Raw genomic sequence first — 11,686 nt, 5'->3', positions numbered from 1 at the left:
GGAGCTCTGTATTAATTGTGTTAATTATAAAGGGGACCTTGAGATTTAGAAGGAACCTTGATAGCAGATAAATGCTGTGCACAGTTTGGGCTGCATAAATCAACCCCTGATGTATTACCTCTGCCAGTTATTCTGCTACGAAACTTTCCAGCACATGTAGGCAGAGACCTATCAGGCGTAGGGAAGAAGCCTCCGGGATCCGCCTGTCCTGCTAGTCTGCAATGCGGCTCGATCCCTGACTGGCAATCAATGTATGTTCTTCTTTGAAGTGCTGGAGAGTTTGATAGTGAATCATACCTGGCTGTGATCATACAGTCAATGGCTGGTACTTACTGCCAATACCGTGGGCAGCATGTATCAGCTGTCAGGTTCATGTTAAGAATCCGGGATGCACCAATAAGCTTTGCAATCATAAACATTAAAATTGCCGTAAAAACATTAATTGACGAGAGAAAAAACAAAGGAGTTGCAAGTAGCGTTTTTTAAAAAAGGTAAGATGCCACAAAGCAGCGAATGCAGTCTGTGCCGCATGTGACCGCATCTTGCCGCAATTCTGTTGCTAATGCGTTGAAATGACAACGCATTTGTAATGGCTCTGGCTTTGCGCCAAAAAGTCCATTCATGCCGCAGTTAAAAAACCGTAGTGTGAAATCAAAATTACTGGCCGTTCCATATAAAATCAGATTTCTTTGTCGCTCCTAATTGGGAGACCCAGACAATTGGGGTGTATAGCTACTGCCTCCGGAGGCCACACAAAGTACTACACTTAAAAGTGTAAGGCCCCTCCCCTTCTGGCTATACACCCCCCCCCGTGGGATCACGGGCTCCTCAGTTTTATGCTTTGTGCGAAGGAGGCCAGACATCCACGCATAGCTGCACTGTTTAGTCAGCAGCAGCTGCTGACTATGTCGGATGGAAGAAAAGAGGGCCCATACTAGGGCCCCCAGCATGCTCCCTTCTCACCCCACTTTCTGTCGGCGGTGTTTAAGGTTGAGGTACCCATTGCGGGTACGGAGGCTGGAGCCCACATGCTGATTCCTTCCCCATCCCCATTAGGGCTCTGGGCGAAGTGGGACTTTACCGGTCTCCGGGCACTGAGGCCGTGCTCCATCCACAGCCCCTGGAGGATCTGCTGGATACGGAGCGGAGTTTTCTCAGGGACAGGACCCTGCTCCATCAAGGTACTCCGTGTCCCCGTGCTTATCGCACGCACACTGCAGCATTGCTGGGTGTGTTAGTGCGCCGGGGTAAACAGCGCTGCTTCCTCTGCGCATAGAAACTTCTCTAGAAAGACATCTGCTGAGTGAGGTGACTTTGTACGATCGGCCGATCCGGCCGCTGGGGTCAGTGTTTACTGGTCGCGGCTGGGATTTGTGGTGCGCCGGGGACTTCCGCGCTGGCCGTGCATATATGACGGCCGCGCTAGATTACTACAGTCCCCGGCTTTTGCGGCCTAGTTCGTATCGTTCCCGCCCCCGGACCTGCCAGTCAGGAGGAGGGCGGGACGCTGTACAGTCCAGCAGCGTTAAGAGCTGGAGTCTGTTTTACATACTCCAGCCCTCACACTAGGCACAGGGGGACGCAGTTTCCCGCTCTTTTGTTTGGGACGCCCACGGTCCGCCCCTCTTCACAGGACGCCGGCAGCCATTCCTGCCTGCACGCTGAGCTGCAGAGGGGAGGCTGGGAGACCCAGACAAGGGATTCTACGACCTCACACCCGCTTTTCAGCGGGCGGTAAGCAGCCCTCAAGGGCTCTCCCCCACTTGTGCCATAGTGTACTTTGTATTTTGTGCTGGCAATACTTTGCACTGTACAGTCGCTGGTAGTTTTCTGCTATATACCCTCCTTAGATTTCTCAAGGAGATAACAGCATGTCGTCCGCAAAAAGCAAAAGTGCCAAGGCACGGACTTTATATGCTGCTTGTACCGCATGTGGGGCTACTCTACCGGCAGGTTCCACTGACCCCCATTGTGTGCAGTGCTCGGCCCCCGTGGCAATTGCTCAGCCGGGGCCGCTGCTAGAGGTGACCCAGGGAGAACCACCTGTAAATGCTGTCCAGGTGACAGGGACGGAGTTTGCAGCTTTTGCTGACAGATTGTCTATGACTATGTCTAAAATTCTTGAAACATTGCAGTCTAGACCAGTAACTCAGACCATGGGCACTGTTGATCCATTGCCCCCTGGTCCCCCTCAGCTGGACCACTTCCTAGCTCCGGGGGTGTCACATGCACCCCAGGGTGACGGCTCTGACTCGGACGACAGTCCCAGACAACCCAAGCGGGCTCGCTATGAGCGACCCTCAACTTCATCACACTGGTCAGGGTCCCAGCGGGACGACTCTCTGTGTGATGAGGCGGATGTAACTGATCAGGAGTCTGATGCTGGGGCCGCTCTCAATCTAGATACCCCGGATGGTGACGCCATAGTGAATGATCTTATAGCGTCCATCAATAGGATGTTAGATATTTCTCCACCAGCTCCTCTTGCGGAGGAGGCAGCTTCACAGCAGGAGAAATTCCATTTCAGGTATCCCAAGCGTAAATTAAACACGTTTCTGGACCACTCTGACTTTAGAGACGCAATCCAGAAACACCACGCTTATCCAGATAAGCGTTTTTCCAAACGGCTTAAAGATACACGCTATCTTTTTCCCCCTGACGTGGTCAAGGGCTGGACACAGTGTCCCAAGGTGGACCCTCCAATCTCCAGGCTTGCAGCCAGATCTCTAGTTGCAGTGGAAGATGGGGCGGCACTTAAAGATGCCACTGTCAGACAGATGGAGCTCTGGTTAAAATCCATCTATGAAGCTATTGGAGCGTCGTTGGCGCCAGCATTCGCAGCCGTATGGGCACTCCAAGCTATTTCAGCTGGGCTTACACAGGTCGACACGGTCACACGTACATCTGCTCCGCAGGTGGCACCCTTGACCTCTCAAATGTCTGCATTCGCGTCTTACGCGATTAATGCTGTCCTAGACTCTACGAGCCGTACGGCGGTGGCGTCAGCCAACTCTGTGGTTTTACGCAGAGCCCTGTGGTTGAGAGAATGGAAGGCAGATTCTTCTTCCAAGAAGTGCTTAACCAGTTTGCCTTTTTCTCGTGACCGATTGTTTGGTGAGCGTTTGGATGAAATCATTAAACACTCCAAGGGTAAGGATTCATCCTTACCTCAGCCCAGACAAAACAAACCTCAACAGAGGAGGGGACAGTCTGGTTTTCGGTCCTTTCGAGGCTCAGGCAGGTCCCAATTCTACTCGTCCAAAAGGACTCAAAAGGATCAGAGGGGCTCAGATTCTTGGCGGACTCAATCACGCCCAAAAAAGCCAGCCGGAAGAACCGTTACCAAGACGGCTTCCTCATGACTCTCAGCCTCCTCTCTCCGCATCCTCGGTCGGTGGCAGGCTCTCCCGCTTTGGCGACATTTGGTTGTCACAGGTCAAAGACCGTTGGGTGAGAGACATTCTGTCTCACGGGTACAGGATAGAGTTCTGCTCTCGTCCTCCAACTCGCTTCTTCAGAACTTCCCCACCGCCCGACCGAGCCGATGCTCTGCTGCAAGCGGTGTCCGCTCTAAAGGCGGAAGGAGTGGTGACTTCTGTTCCTCTTCAGGAACAAGGTCACGGTTTTTACTCCAATTTGTTTGTGGTGCCAAAGAAAGACGGGTCGTTCCGTCCCGTCCTGGATCTAAAGCTGCTCAACAAACACGTAAAAACCAGGAGGTTCCGGATGGAATCTCTCCGCTCCGTTATCGCCTCAATGTCTCAAGGAGATTTCCTAGCATCAATAGACATCAAGGATGCTTATCTCCACGTGCCAATTGCGCCAGAGCATCAGCGTTTTCTACGCTTCGTTATAGGAAGCGAACACCTGCAGTTCGTAGCTCTACCTTTCGGGCTGGCGACAGCCCCTCGGGTCTTCACCAAGGTCATGGCAGCAGTAGTAGCAGTCCTGCACTCGCAAGGTCACTCCGTGATCCCGTATTTGGACGATCTACTTATCAAGGCACCCTCTCAAGAGGCATGCCAACACAGCCTGAACGTGGCACTGAAGACTCTCCAGAGTTTCGGGTGGATTATCAACTTTTCAAAGTCAAATCTAACCCCGACCCAATCACTAACATATCTTGGCATGGAGTTTCATACTCTCTCAGCGATAGTGAGACTTCCACTGGACAAACAGTGCTCGCTACAGATAGGGGTGCAATCTCTCCTTCAGGGCCAGTCGCACCCCTTGAGGCGCCTCATGCACTTCCTAGGGAAGATGGTAGCAGCAATGGAAGCAGTTCCTTTTGCGCAGTTTCATCTGCGTCCACTACAATGGGACATTCTCCGCCAATGGGACGGGAAGTCGACGTCCCTCGACAGGGAGGTCTCCCTCTCTCAGGCAGCCAAGGAATCTCTCCGGTGGTGGCTTCTTCCCACCTCATTGTCAAAAGGAAAGTCGTTCCTACCCCCATCCTGGGCGGTGGTCACGACAGATGCGAGTCTATCAGGGTGGGGAGCAGTTTTTCTCCACCACAGGGCTCAGGGTACGTGGACTCGGAAAGAGTCCACCCTTCAGATCAATGTTCTGGAGATCAGAGCAGTCTACCTTGCCCTACAAGCCTTCCAACAGTGGCTGGAAGGCAAGCAGATCCGAATTCAGTCGGACAATTCCACAGCGGTGGCATACATCAACCACCAAGGGGGAACACGCAGTCGGCAAGCCTTCCAGGAAGTCCGGCGGATTCTGACGTGGGTGGAAGACACGGCATCCACCATATTCGCCGTTCACATCCCAGGCGTAGAAAACTGGGAAACAGACTTTCTCAGTCGCCAGGGCATGGACGCAGGGGAATGGTCCCTTCACCCGGACGTGTTTCAGGAGATCTGTCGCCGCTGGGGGATGCCGGACGTCGATCTGATGGCGTCACGGCACAACAACAAGGTCCCGGTTTTCATGGCACGGTCTCACGATCACCGAGCTCTGGCGGCAGACGCCTTAGTTCAAGATTGGTCGCAGTTCCGGCTACCGTATGTGTTCCCACCTCTGGCATTGTTGCCCAGAGTGCTCCGCAAAATCAGGTCCGACTGCCGCCGCGCCATTCTCGTCGCTCCAGACTGGCCAAGGAGGTCGTGGTACCCGGATCTGTGGCACCTCACGGTAAGCCATCCGTGGGCACTACCAGACCGTCCAGACTTGCTGTCTCAAGGGCCGTTTTTCCATCTGAATTCTGCGGCCCTGAACCTGACTGTGTGGCCATTGAGTCCTGGATCCTAGCGGCCTCAGGTTTATCTCATGAAGTGGTTGCCACCATGAGACAGGCTAGGAAACCATCCTCCGCCAAGATCTACCACAGGACGTGGAGGATATTCCTATCTTGGTGCTCTGCTCAGGGAGTTTCTCCCTGGCCTTTTGCATTGCCTACTTTTCTTTCCTTCCTGCAGTCTGGGTTGGAAAAAGGTTTGTCGCTTGGCTCCCTTAAGGGTCAAGTCTCCGCGCTATCCGTATTTTTTCAGAAACGCCTGGCGCGACTTCCTCAGGTACGCACGTTCCTGCAAGGGGTTGGTCATATCGTCCCCCCTTACAAGCGGCCATTGGAGCCCTGGGACCTGAACAAGGTTCTAATTGCTCTCCAAAAGCCGCCTTTCGAGCCTATGAAGGAGGTTTCCCTTTCTCGTCTTTCACAGAAAGTGGCCTTTCTAGTGGCGGTCACGTCTCTTCGGAGAGTGTCCGAGCTGGCGGCGTTATCATGCAGATCTCCATTCCTGGTGTTTCACCAAGACAAGGTAGTTCTGCGTCCAATTCCAGAATTTCTTCCCAAGGTGGTATCTTCCTTTCATCTCAATCAAGATATCACTTTACCGTCTTTGTGTCCGCATCCAGTTCACCAATTTGAAAAAGGTTTGCATTTATTGGATCTGGTGAGAGCACTCAGGATCTACATTTCCCGCACGGCGCCTCTGCGCCGCTCGGATGCACTCTTTGTCCTTGTCGCTGGTCAGCGTAAAGGGTCGCAAGCTTCCAAATCCACCCTTGCGCGTTGGATCAAGGAACCAATTCTTCACACCTACCGTTCTGCTGGGCTTCCGATTCCATCAGGACTGAAAGCCCATTCTACCAGAGCCGTGGGTGCGTCCTGGGCATTACGGCACCAGGCTACGTCTCAGCAGGTGTGCCAGGCGGCTACCTGGTCGAGTCTGCACACTTTTACCAAGCATTATCAGGTGCATACCTACGCTTCGGCGGATGCCGGCCTAGGTAGACAAGTCCTTCAGGCGGCGGTGGCTCACCTGTAGGAAAGGGCTGTTTGACGGCCCTATCACGAGGTATTCTTTTACCCACCCAGGGACTGCTTTTGGACGTCCCAATTGTCTGGGTCTCCCAATTAGGAGCGACAAAGAAGAAGGGAATTTTGTTTACTTACCGTAAATTCCTTTTCTTCTAGCTCCAATTGGGAGACCCAGCACCCGCCCTGTTTTCTTAGGAAATTTGTTTTTTTTTTTCGGGTGCACATGTTGTTCATGTTGAACAGTTCAGTTCTCCGAGGTTGTTTCTCGGGTTGAATTTGTATTTAAAACAGTTATTGGCTTTCCTCCTTCTTGCTTTTGCACTAAAACTGAGGAGCCCGTGATCCCACGGGGGGGTGTATAGCCAGAAGGGGAGGGGCCTTACAGTTTTAAGTGTAGTACTTTGTGTGGCCTCCGGAGGCAGTAGCTATACACCCCAATTGTCTGGGTCTCCCAATTGGAGCTAGAAGAAAAGGAATTTACGGTAAGTAAACAAAATTCCCTTCTTTGATCTGTCCTAGAACAAACTCAATAATGAAAGTCTGGCTCTGGAAAAAAAATTTGGACAGGACTCTGACATCTGTGTGCTGTCAGTTTTTCACTAATTGATACTTACAAAACCTCCATAAGTGGGTATTTTTCCTCCACATTTGATAAAAACTGACATGCTGATCAAACTAGCGGATTTTCTGCATCGAATACATTTATAGGGGGAAAAAAACATCATGTTAAACTCTGAACCCACAAGAGACATTGCCATGTTGTAGACTTTATAAAAACTCACAGCAGGTCAGTTTACACAGTGAAAAAAAAAAAAAAACCGGTTGAGATTTTTATAAATCCCCCTCCACTTTGCTGGTACTGTAAGATGCTACGTTATTTGCATAGCATCAACGATACAAGCTGTTCAACTTTTAAGTATAAGGAGCTATACTATACCACCCTTTGTCTGAGGGAGCAGTCACACGGTCGTATAACTCGTTCGAGGATCGCATAGCAATGCTCTGACTTGCCGGCGGCTCTCCTGACACAAGCATGATAGCATGTATTTCTATTCAGCAGTCATGCCCAGGTCAGGAGAGCCACTGGCAAGTCAGAGCATTGAGATGCTATCCTTATACAAGTTTTATGGCCATGTGACTGCGTCCTAATGAGTAGACTCAGTAGTGTACCACCAATAGTGGTAGCCATGGGGCCCGTGTGACTCATGGATACTCAGTATTGCCACTGGACACTTCCCAGCCTGGCATCACACTTTCTACTCTATCTGCATCCTGGATGAAGATACAGTTGAAGTCAATGATGGACCAGGGAGCTGCCTCTTCCTTCATTTTCCCTGTGAGTCTGACCTCTGATGTTCTGTGGGATCATCATACAGTGCTTGTGAAGGGATTCATTGCAGGGCTATCATACTGTATTTGGGGGCTATGAAAGGGATATCTTAGTACATAGGAACCCTAAGGGGCATCAGTAGGAGCAAACTAAGGCTATGTGCGCATGTTGCGTAATTGCATGCAGTTACACTGCGATCTGCAGTGTAACTGCATGCGCCCTGCGTCCCCAGCACAATCTATGGAGATTGTGCAGGAGCCGTGCGCACGTCGCGTATTAGAGCGCAGCGCTTCGGCTGCTGCCCAAAGTGCACGTTCTAAGAAGTGACATGTCAGAAATTTCCGCAGGACCAGCACATAGCCTAACTTTGTAAGAGCTGCAACGTTGTGAGACATGCTCTTTTGTGACCCCCGCTGAATATTTTATATGGGGAGGTGCAATTAGCTCTTCTGTTTTGGGGGCCCATGACCTTGATGTATGCCCCTGGATAGAATACTAGCATAAGGCTGGTACCACACAGTCTATAGTTGAAAAACATTATTTTTTTTGTGGTTTGGGGGGGGGTTCCCTTTCCTAAAATGCTACAACCAGATGGTATTTTTTTTACCTAAATGTGTGTTCTTAGTTTTTATGCAGGATGCAGCCAGGCCCTTCAGTGTTGGTTGGGAGAACTGGGGTGTCTGTCCTGTGTGTTACACTTATATAGTGCTGCGCAGCCCACCTGATCTAAAAGTATGGCCCTCGTCAATAGGCGGAAAGCCAGACACTGTGCATCACACGTACCTGTGTGACCGGCGCCCTATGCAAGCCTCATGTCTGGGTATGTCTAATACTGGGCAACCATCCCCTCCATGAATTGGTGGGTTGACAGTGGTCGTTTCATCAGCAGTTTGCACCTTTGCCATGGGGGCCTGCTGCATTGACCTTGTGTTTGTAATGGCCGTTTTTCTTTTTGTCATTTGCTTTTTTTCTGTAGTCAAATTTTTTTTTTCCAGTCTCCGAGCACATCATTCTCTAGCTACGGTGTTTTGTTTTTTTTTCCTGACATTTCCATTGGCTTCTTTATAGACCTTGAAAAACATATGTACAAATGTGTCGTATTAAACTGAGACTAATAAAGCCTGTACAAAAATCATTAATATCTAGGTTTTGTGCAAGTGTGTAGGCTGAATAATAATAATAAAAAAAAAGTGCATATAAAGGAATATGGAGAAGCAAGGATTCTGTGCTCCCTCTGCAGGAGCATCCTACAACTACACCTTAAACAGTCCTAGCAAAACCTCCAGACTGATTCTGTGAGATATGATTACTTGGTGTTATTGCTATGACTTTCATTGCAGTCATCTATAATTATATTAGAACATGGCTGCTGCACCAACAAGTCATTAGAAGGGGCAGGAAGGTTAATAGTTTGTGTCAAGATGACTCTAAAGCCAAGTGCACACTGTCTGTGGTCCACATTTAACATATAAGCCTATTGGTATGTGGCGCCCCTGACCCGGTCAGGCACCACTGAGTACTGGACCCATGCTGGGACAGTACTTCCAGGTAATCCTAAGGGCCAGATTGAGGTGTGTACGCACAGACACATAGCAACCAGTTCTCCCACACCAGTAGATGGGACCCTTGGGTAGTCTCCGGAGGAGGCTAGCCTTCAAATCTTGTCAAGGGGTGGAGCGGAGGGGCTGGGAGCTAAAGTGCAGAGGTTGTCAGGAAAGGAGGAGAGCCAGTCTGGTGGTGGTGATCAGCGGTCGCGAGGTGGATACGTGCGCTCACACTAGTCAGACCCTGCACGGGGTAGTAGCCGTTAGCGGGAGAGAACTGTCACCTGGTCAAGACAGAGGTGTGCCTGGTGACTAGGCACGTACGGGGTACAGGTCCCTAGAACAGACTACAGTTTAACTATCTGCTAAACCTGCTCGTGAGGGGAACTACATGTACCTCACAGAGTCCGAGCCTCAGCAGCAACGCAGGGACCCATAAGGGGACAGAGCCTGGAGCCATCTCACTTGATCTATGCAGCCGGCAAACGGGCCAAACACAGGGGAGAAAAGGCAGTAGCGACTCCTTGGATAGACCCCCATGGTACTCCACGTCAGGGGGTTATCCGAATACAGAGTGCTAGGAAGGCGAGCTAACAGGTTAACCTCAGACTAACCCGAAGGAGCTCCTGGTCCTGCCTGGTTCATCACAGCAACGCCCGGGTCAGCTCACCGAAACATCTGAAGGGAGTAAAAACCAGTTAAGACTTTTGGACTCGGCCTGTGTTATTCCGGGACCTGCTACCCTGCTCACCCGAGCCCCTGGGGTCTGCCTCACTCACGGGAGGCTACATTATCTGGCTGCAGACCCCATCAGCCCCAGACGCTCGTAAAATCTGCAGTGGCGGTCATTCACATCCCTGACCGCAAGCCGTGAGTGGCGTCACGACTCATACAAAACTGACATTACCTGTGTGCCATATTGAAGAAGCCCTGTGGCGTCCCTGAAGAGGATCAGCATTCCTGGGGTGTCACATCTCTTATTTGGCGTCACGAAGAGGATCCTGGACTAGACCCGTTCAGACGGGTGACAGTGTGCCTCTGCGGTCCAATCAAAAAATTTGAACCGCTGCCATTTTTCTTTGCCACCGTTGAAAGTGCGCCATCGAAAAGGCTGCACCCCGCGAAGACGAAGTAACTGCCCACAGAGAGGAGTGACCATCCCAGAATCCCCAGAGCGCTCTGACCCCGCGAGAGGAGGAGGTGACCTGCAAAGGAAGACAGGAAGTGCCCCGATTGGAGGAAGGAAGCGGAACTCTGAGGGAAGATGGACACCGTGAGTACTACTGCCCCCAGCCAGGGTGCCGCAGCCCAAGCGACGCCTGGTCCCAGCGCGGTGAGCGCAGCGGCGCCTAGCTCCAGTGCGGCAGCCGCGCCAGCCGAAATCTCCCCAATCATGCCGGTCTACTTAACGTACGTCCCAGGGGCGACCTGGCTGCCCCAATACGCTGGCAAGGCGGATACCCACCCTGACTGGATTCAATAAGAAGATTGGCACCCTGCTGGACATGTACGCAATGATCGGCAAGCAGAGGGCCGCAGTGGTGCTGGAGCAACTGACTGGAGCAGCAGGACTAGAGGCTGAGGCCTGGACCAGTCATGATAGGGGCTCTGTAGACACCATTTTTACCAAGATGAAAGCTGCCTTTGAAAATCGCACTGAGGCAGAGCTGGGAATGGGCTTCTATAACTGCTGCCAGAGGCCCCAAGATAGTATTATAGACTATGCCCTCAGGTTGCAAGCCACACTGCGGGCCCTCAAGCTCATGGACCCTGTCAGTGATCGGGAGAGGAACAGGATGATGACAGAACAGTTCTTGCAGGGCCTGCACTCCTCTGAGGATAGAAAGCAGATGAGGCTGTGGTCCCTGGAACACAGTGATGTGGACTTTGCCATTCTGAAAGACAGGGCCGTGAAAGCACTCCAGCCCCCCATTGACACGGACCCCATCCAACCAGCATAGTCCGCCAGCACCCCAACTGCGGGAGCAGAATCCTCCTCGCAGGCTCTGGTAGCAGCAAAAGGACTCGTAACCTCAGCTGAAACCTCAGATACCCTGTCCTCCCAGGTGCAACAGCTCAGCAAGGACGTTGCCCGGATCCTGAAAGCAATGCAACTCCCACCAGAATCCAAAACCCCTCACAGAATCCTGCTAGCTGACAGTCCAGAAGACGTCCCTTGGATGCGAGGGAGAAAAGGTCCCTCATCCCGAGGGAGGAGCAACGATCGCTATGACTCATCCGGACAACCCATCTGCCGCTGTTGCAAGGAAGCAGGCCACTATGCGAGAGTCTGTCCTTTAAATGGGCTAAACCTGGGGCCAAGGGCCAATCCTCAGGATTAAGAAAACCTGGCACAGCTGTCTGCCGTGACCAGTATGTGGGTGGACGACCAGTCCTGTTCATCACCCTGGACCGGATCCCAACCCCAGCATTATTGGACACCGGCTCTCAGGTAACGACAATCCCGTATGTCCTTTATCGCAGGTTTTGGTCGGACAACGATCTCCGACGACCGGACCCTGACCTTACCATCTATGCAGC

This window comes from Anomaloglossus baeobatrachus, chromosome 4 (assembly GCF_048569485.1).
Source record: "Anomaloglossus baeobatrachus isolate aAnoBae1 chromosome 4, aAnoBae1.hap1, whole genome shotgun sequence".
Lineage (NCBI taxonomy): Eukaryota > Metazoa > Chordata > Amphibia > Anura > Aromobatidae > Anomaloglossus > Anomaloglossus baeobatrachus.
The sequence above is the reverse complement of the archived record's forward strand: the minus strand, read 5'-3'. Positions refer to the sequence as shown.